Below are 15,396 nucleotides of genomic sequence, written 5' to 3'. Positions count from 1 at the left end.
AATGTTTTAGGACCCCCCCGATGTTTACCGCGATCCTTAAGAATCTTCTGGACCCAGGATGGATGGGAATATGGAGATAAGCATCCTTGAGGTCTAAGGTTGCCAAGAAATCTCCTGGCATAAGAAGATTGGTCACTGACTGGATAGTTTCCATACGGAACTTCTTTTGTTTTATGAAACGGTTGAAGAACCTCAGATCTATAATCATCCTCCAACCTCCGGTATTCTTGGGTACCAGGAAAACTGGGGAGTAGATACCTGTTCCCCTCTCTTGGAGAGGAACCTCTTCTAAGGCCCCCTTCTGGAAGTATTCTAGCACGTAGCTTTCTAGAATCTTCTGTTTGTTGTTGGGAAGAAGCCTTGTCTGATCAAACTTGTCCAGAGGCAAACTGCTCAAGTCAACAAGGTAGCCATGCGAAATTACACCATAGCACGATGGGGGGAGGAGGGACGATGACGCTTGGAGACCAGGGCACTCTTCAATTCTTGTATGGAGGCGTTGACCTGGGACATGTTGGACTCCATGTACCCCTTCACCCAATCGACCACGTCGTGGACAGATGGCTCCAGCTGGGGGAGGGTCTTGGCCCTGCAGGATGGGCACCGGGAGAAATCGTAAGAGTCCTCCAGGACAATCTGACAGTCATGGCACTGCAGGTGGCGCCTCTTGCCCGCGGACTTCCTGCTGGGCTCTCGCTCACCGTCACCGATAGACGACATGGCTGAAAATTAAAAAGAGAGATGAATTTAGCAAAATTCAAGAAGACAAGGCTTAATCGCAAGCTTTAGGATCTTTACCCAGAAGATCCTAGCAAGCTCAATATAAACAGCACAAAGAAGAATTTTCAGCACAGAGGTAACAACACTCTAGCACCAAACCACACTCAAGGTTAACAGCAAGCTGCGCTCCAGGAGACTGAACCTGGAGCTTCATCCAGTTTAAATAGGGTTGTTGGCGCCAAAAGAGAAAGCCCCGCCCACAAGGGGGCGGGGTAAGCCTCTGAGTTTATATCTTTAAACTAAAAGACGAACTAAAAGAAATAACTTTATATTGTGGACCCAGAGAGGGCCCTGAAAACATTTAAAGGCCCCCCACGGCCCTATAATATGAAAATACACCTCCGGCCGATGATCCGATCGGCCGGAGCGAAAACCCGGAAGTGACGTCACCAGACGTCACTTCCGCAGGATGGCGGCGCCCAGCAGGACATGCGGAACGCAGCCACGGCCGCTCCAGCACTCCAGCACGGAAAAAGAGGTAAGCCCCACAGTAGCAGGGCTCTCTGCAAGGGAGGCAAACAGCGGCATAACCGGAGGACCCCCTCCGCCGCATCGGAGGAGCGGAGCAGCTCCCAAGGGAACATGTAAAACCTTATAAGATTCAAAATAGAATAAAAGGGGGGAAAAAACAACACTCTCTCCACCGCAGGGATGGAGGAGTGCACCACCCGTCCCGTCCTGTCCGCAGGACAGAAAAAAACACATTCTTTGGAGGGTCACACCCCTCTTTATTGGGGGCAGGGAGGGCGTGTGCATGCCGGTGTTTTTTTTATTTGTTCATTAAACTTCCACCTGTCCTAACCAGTCCACAGGGGCAGAATACCCCATTTGTGCCACTGGTTAGGACGTAAGGGAAATAAGCCATGTACAGATAGGAGCGGCCATATTTGCGTAGACTCGTCTCAGATGTAAGCCATGTACAGATGGTGCAGTGTCCTACTCGGTATTAGTAGTGGGGCCTGTACCTTTAAGAATGTCTTTCCATGCTTTATGTCTATGTAGCTGTAAATTCCTATTTAAAGGGGCTGTCTCATCACAGACAATGGGGGCATATCGCTGGGACCCGCACCTATATCGGGAATGGAGCCCTGCAAGTTGGTCCGTCCACCACCAAGCGCTCTCCCCATAGAAGTGAGTGGGAGCGCACCGCGCATGACCAGCCACAGCTCTCATTCACTTCTATGAGACAGCTCGGTTATTTTCGGCAGCCCCATAGAAAATGGTGGGCGGCTGCACATGTGCAGTGTGCCCTCCAACACTTCCGGGTCTCCGTTTTCGATATAGGTGCGGGTCTCAGCGGTGGGACCTGCACCTATCAGACAATGGGGGCCTATCCTAGTGATACGCCCCCATTGTCTGTGATGAGACAGCTCCTTTAACAGGCTGGTAAACAACACTACACATAAGTCACCACTAGGTGGTGCAGGTCCATTCCATATATAAGGGTCAGGCTAGACACAGGAAGTTAGTATAGTTAATAGTACAGTGAGAAGAGGAGAGTCAGACATGTCCACCATGTAGCCACCACTTTAGCCCCCGTGGATCTGGCCAGGCTGAGGGAGTTTGGAGAAGTTATCAGAAGCTACCTAGCACAGACCAGAATAACCATGGATATAGGGAAAGTCTCAGCTTATGGACTCCACAGCACCGGTGACCAGGAGAAGCCTCCAGCAGCTGGACACAGCCAGACAACCAGGTGCAAAGTTGTCACTAGAGATGGCCTTGCGGTTTGCCCGGCGGTCGTTTCACGGCGAACTTTGCGCATTCGCAGTTTGCCAAACATATGGCGATGTCCGCCGGCGCCATATTCTCTTGCATTGCGCCGAACTTTTACCCATGACACATCCATTAGGTGGGACAGGACAGCCAATTGAGAAGTTTCAGCACATGGACACACCCCCACCCTATCAAAGAACCCTATCTGGCAGCCATTTTACATTCTGTGTTTTGCCAGTGTAGGGAGAGGTTGCTGTGTGGAGCAGGGACAGACTGTTAGGGACACCAAACGCTAGCTAATAGGGCCACAAAAGTCCTTAAGGACTGGTATAGGTGTGCTATCGATAGGTGTGATATACTGAGGGTTGTGATATACTAATAATATACTTTATAACATAGAAATGGGTGTGATATACCTGTTGCCCCCCAAAAAACTGATTGAGGGGTGTGATATACCTTCTTCCACAAAATTCTGATTGAGGGCTGCGATATACGTGTTGCCCCAAATAAACAGTGTGGTGTGATATAACTGTTGAGGCAAAATATTGATTACGAGCTGTGATATACCTGCTTCCACAAAATACTGATAAAGGGGTTCGATATACCTGCTTCCACAAAATACTGATTGAGGGCTACGATATACCTGCTTCCACAAAATACTGATTAAGCGGTTCAATATACCTGTTTCCACCAAATATTGATTGAGGCCTGCGATATACCTGCTTCCACAAAATATTGATTAAGGGGTTTGATATACCTGCTTCCACAAAATACTGATTGAGGCGTTTGGCATACCTGTTTCCACCAAATATTGATTGAGGTGTGCAATATACCTGCTTCCACAAATACTGCTCTTCTCTAGGGACTTAGGCACAGGGTCGTTTTGAAAATCACAGGCTGAGGAAGAGGCAGGCTGTTCCGCAGGGGTGTTAGGGGTCTGGCAGGTGCATCAGGCCGGAGCCTAAGTGGGAAGTTAGAGAAGGCGCGTGCGATTACTTCAAAGGGTGCACCAGAGTCGGTTGAGTGGCTCACTCACCCTTCCGCTTCTGCACCCTCCTCATCCTCTCTATCTGCACCCTCCTCACTCTGCTGTGTGCACCCCCAAATACACCACCACCACCATAGCCCCTCCACTCGAGTCAGAGGAATTATTTTTCCATCCATTCCCAGACCTTACCGATGCGCAGCCATTCTTGACATCGGATGAGGAAGAGGAGGTAGCAACGGCTGCCACCCAGCGGTCTGACGACAGTACCCAGATCAGCCCAAGGAGGGAGGTCTCCGCTGTTGCTGCCTACTCCGAGATCTCAAATGTCAGTGGTGGTGAAGGTGACGATGATGACGTGTCGATGGACGTCACGTGGGTGCCCACAAGAGAGGAAGAGGAGGGGAGTTCAGAGGGAGAGACGGAGCAGCAGAGAGGGAGGAGAAAGAGGAGAAGCAGGCAGAACTCGCAGTGCACAGGAGGCGAAAAGCAGACTGCAAATGTATCTGGAGCAAGCCTTCCACCATCCACGGTCACCTCCCAGGACGCCGGCACATGGCTCCACAGTGTGGGCTTTTTTTAACGTGTCAGCTGCTGACAATAGTGTTGCCATCTGCAGCCTGTGCTGTCAACGCATAAGTCGCGGTAAGCCCAACACTCACCTAAGGACGACCGCCTTAAGAAGCCACCTGGCCTCCCATCACCGAGCCCAGTGGGAGCAACGCCGTCAGAACCCACAAAGCCACACACCCAACACTACACGTCCTGCCTCTTCTCCTTCTCTCTCCTCCCATTTGTCCTCCACTCCACCTTCCACCGTGCCGTTGTCGCGTTCATCTGGCAGAAGGCAGGCCCAAATGTTCGAGCGTAAAAAGTTGATGACGCCGAATAACCCTCTGACCGCTGGCTTGTTATAACTGCTAGCCCGGCAACTACTGCCATATAAAATGGTGGACTCGGAGGCCTTTAGAAAATTTTTGGCCATTGGCATACCGCAATGGATTCTCCCAGAAGGGCATCCGAGAGCTATATGGCCACGTTCAGCGGCAATTAAATATATTTCTGGCACACAGTGTCGTTGCCAAGATACATCTGACCACAGACACGTGGTCTAGCAAACACGGGCAGGGAAGGTACATAACTTTTACTGCCCCCTGGGTGAACCTTCTGACGGCCGTCAAGCATGTAACCTGTGGCACCCGTGTGCATTTGGTGTTACCGCCACGGATTGCATGCAGGCCTGCCTCTTCTTCTACTCCTCCTACTCCATCCTCCGTCTCCTCCTCGGCTGACTCTTCCTTTTCCACTGCGACCGCCTCTTCCGCTGCGCCCCCCAAGTTCCCCAGAACCTATTCGACGTGCCAGGTGAGATGTTGCCATGCTGTGCTGCGGCCGTTGTGCCTGGAAGCCAAGAGCCACACTGGTCCTGCACTCCTTTCAGCTCTGCGGTCACAGGCTGATCAGTTGCTAATCCCACTCAATTTGACAGTTGGTAAAGTGGTGTGCGACAATGGTGCCAATCTGCTGAGCGCGCTGAAACAGGGCAAAATGATACACGTGCCGTGCATGGCACACGTCCTGAACTTATTCGTGCAGCGATTCGTTGCCAAATACCCCGGGATCCAGGATGTCTTGCGGCAGGCCAGGAAAATCTCTGGCCATTTTAGAAGACCTTACACGCCCATGGCTCGCCTTGCTGACATTCAGCGGCGACACCACTTGCCCGTCAGACGTCCGATTTGTGACAGCCCGACGCGCTTGAACTCCACCTTGTATATGCTTGATAGGCTGCTCCAGGAGAAACGTGCCGTTAACGACTACCTGTACGAACTCTGCAGCAGGACAGGTTCTGGGGAGCTTGTTTTTTTTTTCACCCCGCCAGTGGCTGCTCATGTGCGACACATGCAGACTTCTGCGGACATTTGAGGAGATTACCAAACTGGTCAGTCGCAGCCAGGGCACCATCAGTGAGATCGTACCTTACACCTTCCTTCTGGAGTGTGCATTGCATCGTGTCATTGATCAAGCCGTCGAGGAGCAGGAGCTGGAAGATGAGGAGGTTGCAATGCTGAATGAATTCCCAGGGGGGCTACTCCATCTGAGACAAGTCAGCAGGAGTCTGAAGAGAAGTCAGAGGAGGATGGTGGCTGGGGGGAGGAGGAGTAGGAGCAAGAAGAGTAGACTTTGAGTAGGACTTTAAACTTTTCGGGGATCCCTGGTGTTGTCCGTGGCTGGGGGGAGGAGACCGAGGACGACATTCTCCTGGACGATGAGCAGGAGCCAGGCCACTCCACCGCTTTTAATTTAGTGCAAATGGGGGCCTTCATGCTCCAGTGTTTGAAGAGGGACCCCCGTATAAAAAGCATAAAGGGAAAGGACCAGTACTGGGAGGCAACGTACTTAGACGCCCGGTACAAACACAAAATGGCGGACATGTTACCAGCATCACAGAGGGCTGTCAGAATGCAGCATTTCCAGGACTTGCTGCGAGAGATGCTGCATTCTTCTGTTGCGGGCGCTGGCAGAGGAATTTCCACCCACAGAGAAACAGGTACCAATCCTACCGCGCCTTTAAGAAGAGGGCGGTTTGAAGATGGGTTGGTCACTTTGGATATGAGATCATTCTTGCATCCAACCCATCGACAGCCGCCCTCCGGATCCAGCCTCAGAGAACGCCTAGACCGACAGGTGTCCGACTACATCGGGTTAACGGCCGATGTGGACACTCTGAAAAGCGAGGAACCCCTGGACTACTGGGTGTGCAGACTTGACCTGTGGCCAGAGCTGGCACAATTTGCCATGGAACTCTTGGCTTGCCCCTCGTCCAGTGTCCTGTCCCAAAGGACGTTCAACGCAGCATCGGGGATCGTGACCGATAAGCGCACTCACCTAGCTGACGACAGTGTGGACTACCTCACATTTCTAAAAATGAATGAGGCATGGATCTCGGAGGAATTCAATACCTGTGATGACCACGTGTAATTTAATATCCTCATGCCAGCCCACACATATCCGCCACCACCCAGAACAAAGAAATGTCCTTGTCTTATGTATATACAGCAGCATAAAAGGGCTTTTCTGTCAGGTGAATGCCTAATTTTTGGGGCCTGTACTCCAGTGGCCTACTGTGGCCTACAGTAACATTTTTATCCAGTGACCGCTTAATGTACCTCCAGCCACATAATCACAAGTTCTTTTCTGTCAGGTGAATGCCTAATTTTTGGGGCCTGTACTCCCGTGGCCTAAAATAAAAATTTTCTAGGCTCCAGCAGGGCACATTTTTGAGAGTTTCCCTTTAAGGCGCATTAATATGGCCCCAGATTAAAATACATATCTTTTGTGCCAATGATCCCCCTCTGGTATGTCACTGTCCATGTTGTGGGACTATTTGTGCACTTCTAGTAAGTATTTGGTGGCTGCAAATATGACCTGAAGGTTTTTCAGGTTCGCCTGACATTTGATCGCGAACGCGCTTTCGCGTTTGCGAACCGTCCCGGACGATGTTCGTCCATCACTAGTTGTCACCACATTCCTCTATGAACAGTGTGGAACCATTTCTGATGGCAACCAGTACAAAGAATGGAGCAGAAGATGGATGCCTGCCCTGGAGACCGCCCTGTAGGTTGTAGAAAACAAAGTAAGATTATATGATATCAGTACCGGGCTGTATACGTTAGAAAAAAAGATGCAAAAATGCAGCGCACCTCATTGTATCCTGCAGAGTCTGGTAAAAAAAAGTATTTGTTTTTTATACAATGGAACTCTATGATGGATCGCGCCAGCATCAGTTTGAGGCATCCGTTTAACGCATACTTTTTTTGTATATGTTAAACGGAAGGGAAAACGCCATGTGAACGTGGCCTGAGCCTGTTAGTGCCTCGCCTGAGCCTGTTAGTGCCTCGCCTAAGACTGTTAGTGCCTCGCCTGAGCCTGTTAGTGCCTCGCCTGAGCCTGTTAGTGCCTCGCCTGAGCCTGTTAGTGCCTCGCCTGAGACTGTTAGTGCCTCGCCTGAGACTGTTAGTGCCTCGCCTGAGCCTGTTAGTGCCTCGCCTGAGACTGTTAGTGCCTTGCCTGAGCCTTTTAGTACCTCGCCTGAGCCTCTTAGTGCCTCACCTGAGCCTGTTAGTGCCTCGCCTGAGCCTGTTAGTGCCTCGCCTGAGACTGTTAGTGCCTCGCCTGAGACTGTTAGTGCCTCGCCTGAGACTGTTAGTGCCTTGCCTGAGCCTTTTAGTACCTCGCCTGAGCCTCTTAGTGCCTCACCTGAGCCTTTTAGTGCCTTGCCTGAGCCTGTTAGTGCCTCGCCTGAGCCTGTTACCAGGAATTGCAGCAGAAGTGAGATCTGAAGTGAATGTGCTTTATGTGGATCACAACTACCTCTGCCATGTGGCCATATTTCTGTAAACTAATCTCAGACGTGCACCATGTACAGATAGGAGCGGCCATATTTCTGTAGACTCCTATCAGACGTGCGCTATGTACAGGTAGGAGCGGCCATATTTCTGTAGACTAATCTCAGACGTGCGCCATGTACAGGTAGGAGCGGCCATATTTTTGTAGACTAATCTCAGACGTGCACCATGTACAGATAGGAGCGGCTATATTTTTGTAGACTAATCTCAGACGTGCGCCATGTACAGTTAGGAGCAGCTATATTTCTGTAGACTAATCTCAGACGTGCGCCATGTACAGATAGGAGCGGCCATATTTTTGTAGACTAATCTCAGACGTGCGCCATGTACAGATAGGAGCGACTATATTTCTGTAGACTAATCTCAGACGTGCGCCATGTACAGGTAGGAGCGGCCATATTTCTGTAGACTAATCTCAGACGTGCGCCATGTACAGATAGGAGCGGCTATATTTCTGTAGACTAATCTCAGACGTGCACCATGTACAGATAGGAGCGGCCATATTTCTGTAGACTAATCTCAGACGTGCGCCATGTACAGATAGGAGCGGCCATATTTCTGTAGACTAATCTCAGACGTGCGCCATGTACAGGTAGGAGCGGCCATATTTCTGTAGACTAATCTCAGACGTGCGCCATGTACATATAGGAGCGGCTATATTTCTGTTAACTCCTATCAGACGTGCGCCATGTACAGGTAGGAGCGGCCATATTTCTGTAGACTAATCTCAGACGTGCGCCATGTACAGATAGGAGCGGACATATTTCTGTAGACTAATCTCAGACGTGCGCCATGTACAGGTAGGAGCGGCCATATTTCTGTAGACTAATCTCAGACGTGCGCCATGTACAGATAGGAGCGGCCATATTTCTGTAGACTAATCTCAGACGTGCGCCATGTACATGTAGGAGCGGCCATATTTCTGTAGACTAATCTCAGACGTGCGCCATGTACATGTAGGAGCGGCCATATTTCTGTAGACTAATCTCAGACGTGCGCCATGTACAGGTAGGAGCGGCCATATTTCTGTAGACTAATCTCAGACGTGCGCCATGTACAGATAGGAGCGGCCATATTTCTGTAGACTAATCTCAGACGTGCGCCATGTACATGTAGGAGCGGCCATATTTCTGTAGACTAATCTCAGACGTGCGCCATGTACATATAGGAGCGGCTATATTTCTGTTGACTCCTATCAGACGTGCGCCATGTACAGGTAGGAGCGGCCATATTTCTGTAGACTAATCTCAGACGTGCGCCATGTACAGATAGGAGCGGACATATTTCTGTAGACTAATCTCAGACGTGCGCCATGTACAGATAGGAGCAGCAATATTTCTGTAGACTAATCTCAGACGTGCGCCATGTACAGGTAGGAGCGGCCATATTTCTGTAGACTAATCTCAGACGTGCGCCATGTACAGATAGGAGCGGACATATTTCTGTAGACTAATCTCAGACGTGCGCCATGTACAGATAGGAGCAGCCATATTTCTGTAGACTCCTATCAGACGTGCGCCATGTACAGGTAGGAGCGGCCATATTTCTGTAGACTGTCTTCTGATGGCAGGCAGTTCTAGGCGGGGTCAGTTATTGAGAACATGGCACATGGTTGGGGGCAGTGTGGAACTGGGATGCCTGGGGCCCACCAGTAAAACACATTCTGGGGGCCCACTGTACAACGACATGCAAATATTACCTGCCCAAACAGAGGCAGACAGCAACAAGACGCAACTAAATGATTGACTACGGGGGTCCCTGCAACAACTTCAAAAGGTGGGTCCTAGGGAGGAGAAGATAATGGCTGGCCTGCCTCTGTTCCTAGAGGCCATCTTAACCTTCTGATGCGTCTATAATAATAAACTGGATAGTCTACCTAGTTTTTTATATTGATGTATATTATATGAGATGCTGTGCTGGTGGACTGGGGGCCCACTTTTCTCAGTGGCCCACCGGGGAATTCCCTTGTTCCCCTGTAAGCCAGTCCGAGCCTGGTTGGGGACGTGGCCTCTCTGAATACATTGGGTTGAGGACATAGGTACTGCCCCATTAGAGGGTATAAATACTAGCATTTTATGAGTACATGTGTATATTGTATTATTGTATTACTCCTGAGGAAGGGGGCACTGCTTTTGACCCCCAAAACGCGTTGAGTGCTGTGTGTTCATTGAATGAAAGAAGATTGACCAGACGCTGGACTTTACCGTTACCGTTCTACAAGCGGACCCAGCCGGGGGGCTCTGTCTGAAGGGGTCTCGATACAACATTGTTTTGGGCACTTCTTCATTTATCTATTTTATACATTTTTTATCTTCATTTATGTATATATCTATTTATTCCTACGCTCCTACATGCTTTTATAACTGCACCAATATACGCTTCCCATAGAGCACTAACTTATTGGCATTGTTGTGGCGCTAAAAAAGTGGACCAACGGGGTCAATGCAAGTATCCTGGGCCCCCCGTTACTGTGCGTCCATTGGGTTGAAGCAGCTTTCTGGTGTCCAGACTGTTATAGACATCCTGGTGACAGCTTCTATGGAAGCGTTGTCCTTTCCTGAAGAGCTTACAATCCACCCAGGGGATACGATGCAGCAGTGGCCGCCGCGGCTCCTCGCGTAGTGCGGAGGAATCGTGTGGATCCAGTAATCCTCCGGATAGTTTCATTAAATTGTTCCCCTGTAATCCTGGTAGAGCCGGAGATTACCCGGTCACCGGGGGGTCAGCTGTGTGTGCAGTCTAATGGACTATTCCTGACAGATGTGTGCCAGAGAGTTATCACATGACCCCGTAACCGGCACCGCTTATTAACATTCCTATAATCCGGCACCGGTCATCATAACATTCCTATAATCCGGCACCGGTCATCATAACATTCCTATAATCCGGCACCGGTCATCATAACATTCCTATAATCCGGCACCGGTCACCATAACATTCCTATAATCTGGCACTGCTTACTATAACATTCCTATAATATGGCACCGGTCACCACAACATTCCTATAATCCGGCACCGCTTACTATAACATTCCTATAATCCGGCACCGGTCACCATAACATTCCTATAGTCTGGCACCGCTTACCATAACATTCCTATAATCCGGCACCGGTCACCATAACATTCCTATAGTCTGGCACCGCTTACCATAACATTCCTATAATCCGGCACCGGTCATCATAACATTCCTATAATCCGGCACCGGTCATCATAACATTCCTATAATCCGGCATCAGTCACCATAACATTCCTATAATCCGACACCGGTCACCACAACAGTCCTATAATCCGGCATCAGTCACCATAACATTCCTATAATCCGGCACCGGTCACCATAACATTCCTATAATCCGGCACCGGTCATCATAACATTCCTATAATCCGGCACCGGTCACCATAACATTCCTATAATCCGGCACCGGTCACCATAACATTCCTATAATCCGACACCGGTCATCATAACATTCCTATAATCCGGCACCGGTCACCATAACATTCCTATAATCCGGCACCGGTCACCATAACATTCCTATAGTCTGGCACCGCTTACCATAACATTCCTATAATCCGGCACCGGTCACCATAACATTCCTATAATCCGGCACCGGTCATCATAACATTCCTATAATCCGGCACCGGTCACCATAACATTCCTATAATCCGGCACCGGTCACCATAACATTCCTATAGTCTGGCACCGCTTACCATAACATTCCTATAATCCGGCACCGGTCATCATAACATTCCTATAATCCGGCATCAGTCACCATAACATTCCTATAATCCGGCACCAGTCACCATAACATTCCTATAATCCGGCACCGGTCATCATAACATTCCTATAATCCGGCACCGGTCACCATAACATTCCTATAATCCGGCACCGGTCATCATAACATTCCTATAATCCGGCATCAGTCACCATAACATTCCTATAATCCGGCACTGGTCATCATAACATTCCTATAATCCGGCACCGGTCATCATAACATTCCTATAATCCGTCACCGGTCATCATAACATTCCTATAATCCGGCACCGGTCACCATAACATTCCTATAATCCAGCATCAGTCACCATAACATTCCTATAATCAGGCACCGGTCACCATAACATTCCTATAATCCGGCACCGCTTACTATAACATTCCTATAATCTGGCACCGGTCACCACAACAGTCCTATAATCCAGCACCGCTTACTATAACATTCCTATAATCCGGCACCGGTCACCATAACATTCCTATAATCCGGCACCGCTTACCATAACATTCCTATAATCCGACACCGCTTACCATAACATTCCTATAATCCGGCACCGCTTACCATAACATTCCTATAATCCGGCACCGGTCACCACAACATTCCTATAATCCGGCACCGGTCACCATAACATTCCTATAATCCGGCACCGCTTACCATAACATTCCTATAATCCGGCACCGCTTACCATAACATTCCTACAATCCGGCACCGGTCACCACAACATTCCTATAATCCACCATCGATCACCATAATATTCCTATAATCCGGCACCGCTTACCATAACATTCCTATATTCCGGCACCGGTCACCACAACATTCCTATAATCCGGCACCAGTTACAGTAACATTCCTGTAATCCGGCACCAGTTACAGTAACATTCCTGTAATCCGGCACCAGTTACAGTAACATTCCTATAATCCGGCACTGCTCACCTTAACGTTTCTATAATCCAGCACTGCTTACCAGAACATTCCTATAATCCGGCATCGGTCACCATAACATTCCTATAATCCGGCACCAGTTACAGTAACATTCCTGTAATCCGGCACCAGTTACAGTAACATTCCTATAATCCGGCACCGGTCACCATAACATTCCTATAATCTGGCACTGCTTACCATAACATTCCTATAATCTGGCACCGCTTACCATAACATTCCTATAATCCGGCACCGCTTACCATAACATTCCTATAATCTGGCACTGCTTACCATAACATTCCTATAATCCGGCACCGCTTACCATAACATTCCTATAATCTGGCACTGCTTACCATAACATTCCTGTAATCCGGCACCAGTTACAGTAACATTCCTATAATCCGGCACCGGTCACCATAACATTCCTATAATCCGGCACCGCTTACCATAACATTCCTATAATCCGGCACCGCTTACCATAACATTCCTATAATCCGGCACCGCTTACCATAACATTCCTATAATCCGGCACCGCTTACCATAACATTCCTATAATCCGGCACCGGTCACCATAACATTCCTAAAATCCGGCGCCAGTTACAGTAACATTTCCCTTCCTTCCCTCCCACACTGTGCTGGAGTTTTGAGCCGTGTTCACACCCAGACTCTGCTGGAGCCAGACTTACCTCTAGGACATGGCCGCCGCGTCTTACTCCATAACCTCTATATGCAGGAGAGACAGCACAAGAGACAGCAGCCCTGAGCAGAGACACCAGGTCTGACCAGTGACAGCACAAGAGACAGCAGCTCTGAGCGGTGACAGCACAAGAGACAGCAGCTCTGAGCGGTGACAGCACAAGAGACAGCAGCCCTGCAGCACAAGAGACAGCAGCCCTGAGCGGAGACAGCAGGTCTGACCAGTGACAGCACAAGAGACAGCAGCCCTGAGCGGAGACAGCAGCCCTGAGCAGAGACACCAGGTCTGACCAGTGACAGCACAAGAGACAGCAGCCCTGCAGCACAAGAGACAGCAGCTCTGAGCGGAGACAGCACAAGAGACAGCAGCCCTGCAGCACAAGAGACAGCAGCCCTGAGCGGAGACACCAGCTCTGACCAGTGACAGCACAAGAGACAGCAGCTCTGAGCGGTGACAGCACAAGAGACAGCAGCTCTGAGCGGTGACAGCACAAGAGACAGCAGCCCTGCAGCACAAGAGACAGCAGCCCTGAGCGGAGACAGCAGGTCTGACCAGTGACAGCACAAGAGACAGCAGCCCTGAGCGGAGACAGCAGCCCTGAGCAGAGACACCAGGTCTGACCAGTGACAGCACAAGAGACAGCAGCCCTGCAGCACAAGAGACAGCAGCTCTGAGCGGAGACAGCACAAGAGACAGCAGCCCTGCAGCACAAGAGACAGCAGCCCTGAGCGGAGACACCAGCTCTGACCAGTGACAGCACAAGAGACAGCAGCTCTGACCACTACACAACAGTCACCAAGCAACAGCCTGTGTTGTAATTGCACAAGGGCAGCGAGGCGTGATAGGCAGAGACTGCACAGGTGAGTGTGACCGGGGATCACACAGCGCCTCAGACACATATCAGACACAAGCACACACTGTGTATACACATGTATGGACATACCGTGCACACGCTAACACACCTGCTATATATACAGGTCATACAATCTGGTATACAAATATATAAAAGAAGTACACATATACCGTACACATACATATACCGTACACCGAAATCCAGGACTGTCCCACCGGGAGGTATGATACTGTACACATACAATGAACACGTATACCGTATATACACTGTACATAAATACTCTACACATATACTATACACATATACTGTATATTGCACATGTATACCTTATAAATACTGTACACATATACCACACATAAGTATTATACACAGACACTCCCCACCAGTGCAGACATCTCCCCATAATGTCAGAATTGCCGACTTTTGATAAAGGTCAGCAGGAAGATTTCCTTATGCTTCACACATACAGTGGCAAGAAAAAGTATGTGAACCCTTTGGAATGATATGGATTTCTGCACAAATTGGTCATAAAATGTGATCTGATCTTCATCTAAGTCACAACAATAGACAATCACAGTCGGCTTAAACTAATAACACACAAAGAGTTAAATATTACCATGTTTTTATTGAACACACCATGTAAACATTCACAGTGCAGGTGGAAAAAGTATGTGAACCCCTAGACTAATGACATCTCCAAGAGCTAATTGGAGTGAGGTGTCAGCCAACTGGAGTCCAATCAATGAGATGAGATTGGAGGTGTTGGTTACAGCTGCCCTGCCCTATAAAAAACACACACCAGTTCTGGGTTTGCTTTTCACAAGAAGCATTGCCTGATGTGAATGATGCCTCCCACAAAAGAGCTCTCAGAAGACCTACGATTAAGAATTGTTGACTTGCATAAAGCTGGAAAGGGTTATAAAAGTATCTCCAAAAGCCTTGCTGTTCATCAGTCCACGGTAAGACAAATTTTCTATAAATGGAGAAAGTTCAGCACTGCTGCTACTCTCCCTAGGAGTGGCCGTCCTGCAAAGATGACTGCAAGAGCACAGCGCAGACTGCTCAATGAGGTGAAGAAGAATCCTAGAGTGTCAGCTAAAGACTTACAAAAGTCTCTGGCATATGCTAACATCCCTGTTAGCGAATCTACGATACGTAAAACACTAAACAAGAATGGATTTCATGGGAGGATACCACAGAGGAAGCCACTGCTGTCCAAAAAAAACCTTGCTGCACGTTTACAGTTTGCACAAGAGCACCTGGATGTTCCA

At 49.1% G+C, this 15,396-nt stretch overlaps 1 protein-coding gene across 2 annotated transcripts in view; it reads right to left on the bottom strand.

Annotated features, from left to right (window-relative positions):
* The window catches only part of ANKRD53 (ankyrin repeat domain 53), a 33,634-nt gene extending 19,701 nt beyond the window's left edge, over nt 1-13,933 (bottom strand). The window contains exon 1 of one of the 2 annotated variants that reach the window (XM_040419371.1): nt 13,262-13,933. The gene's annotated coding sequence lies outside the window, so the exon portion shown is untranslated. Of the gene's footprint in view, nt 1-3,673; nt 3,687-13,261 lie in introns of those variants that run through there. The other variant, XM_040419372.1, reaches the window with a different exon arrangement.
* Nucleotides 13,934-15,396: the final 1,463 nt, after the last annotated feature.

This window comes from Bufo bufo, chromosome 2, assembly GCF_905171765.1.
Source record: "Bufo bufo chromosome 2, aBufBuf1.1, whole genome shotgun sequence".
Taxonomy (NCBI): domain Eukaryota; kingdom Metazoa; phylum Chordata; class Amphibia; order Anura; family Bufonidae; genus Bufo; species Bufo bufo.
The sequence above is the reverse complement of the archived record's forward strand: the minus strand, read 5'-3'. Positions and strand labels throughout refer to the sequence as shown.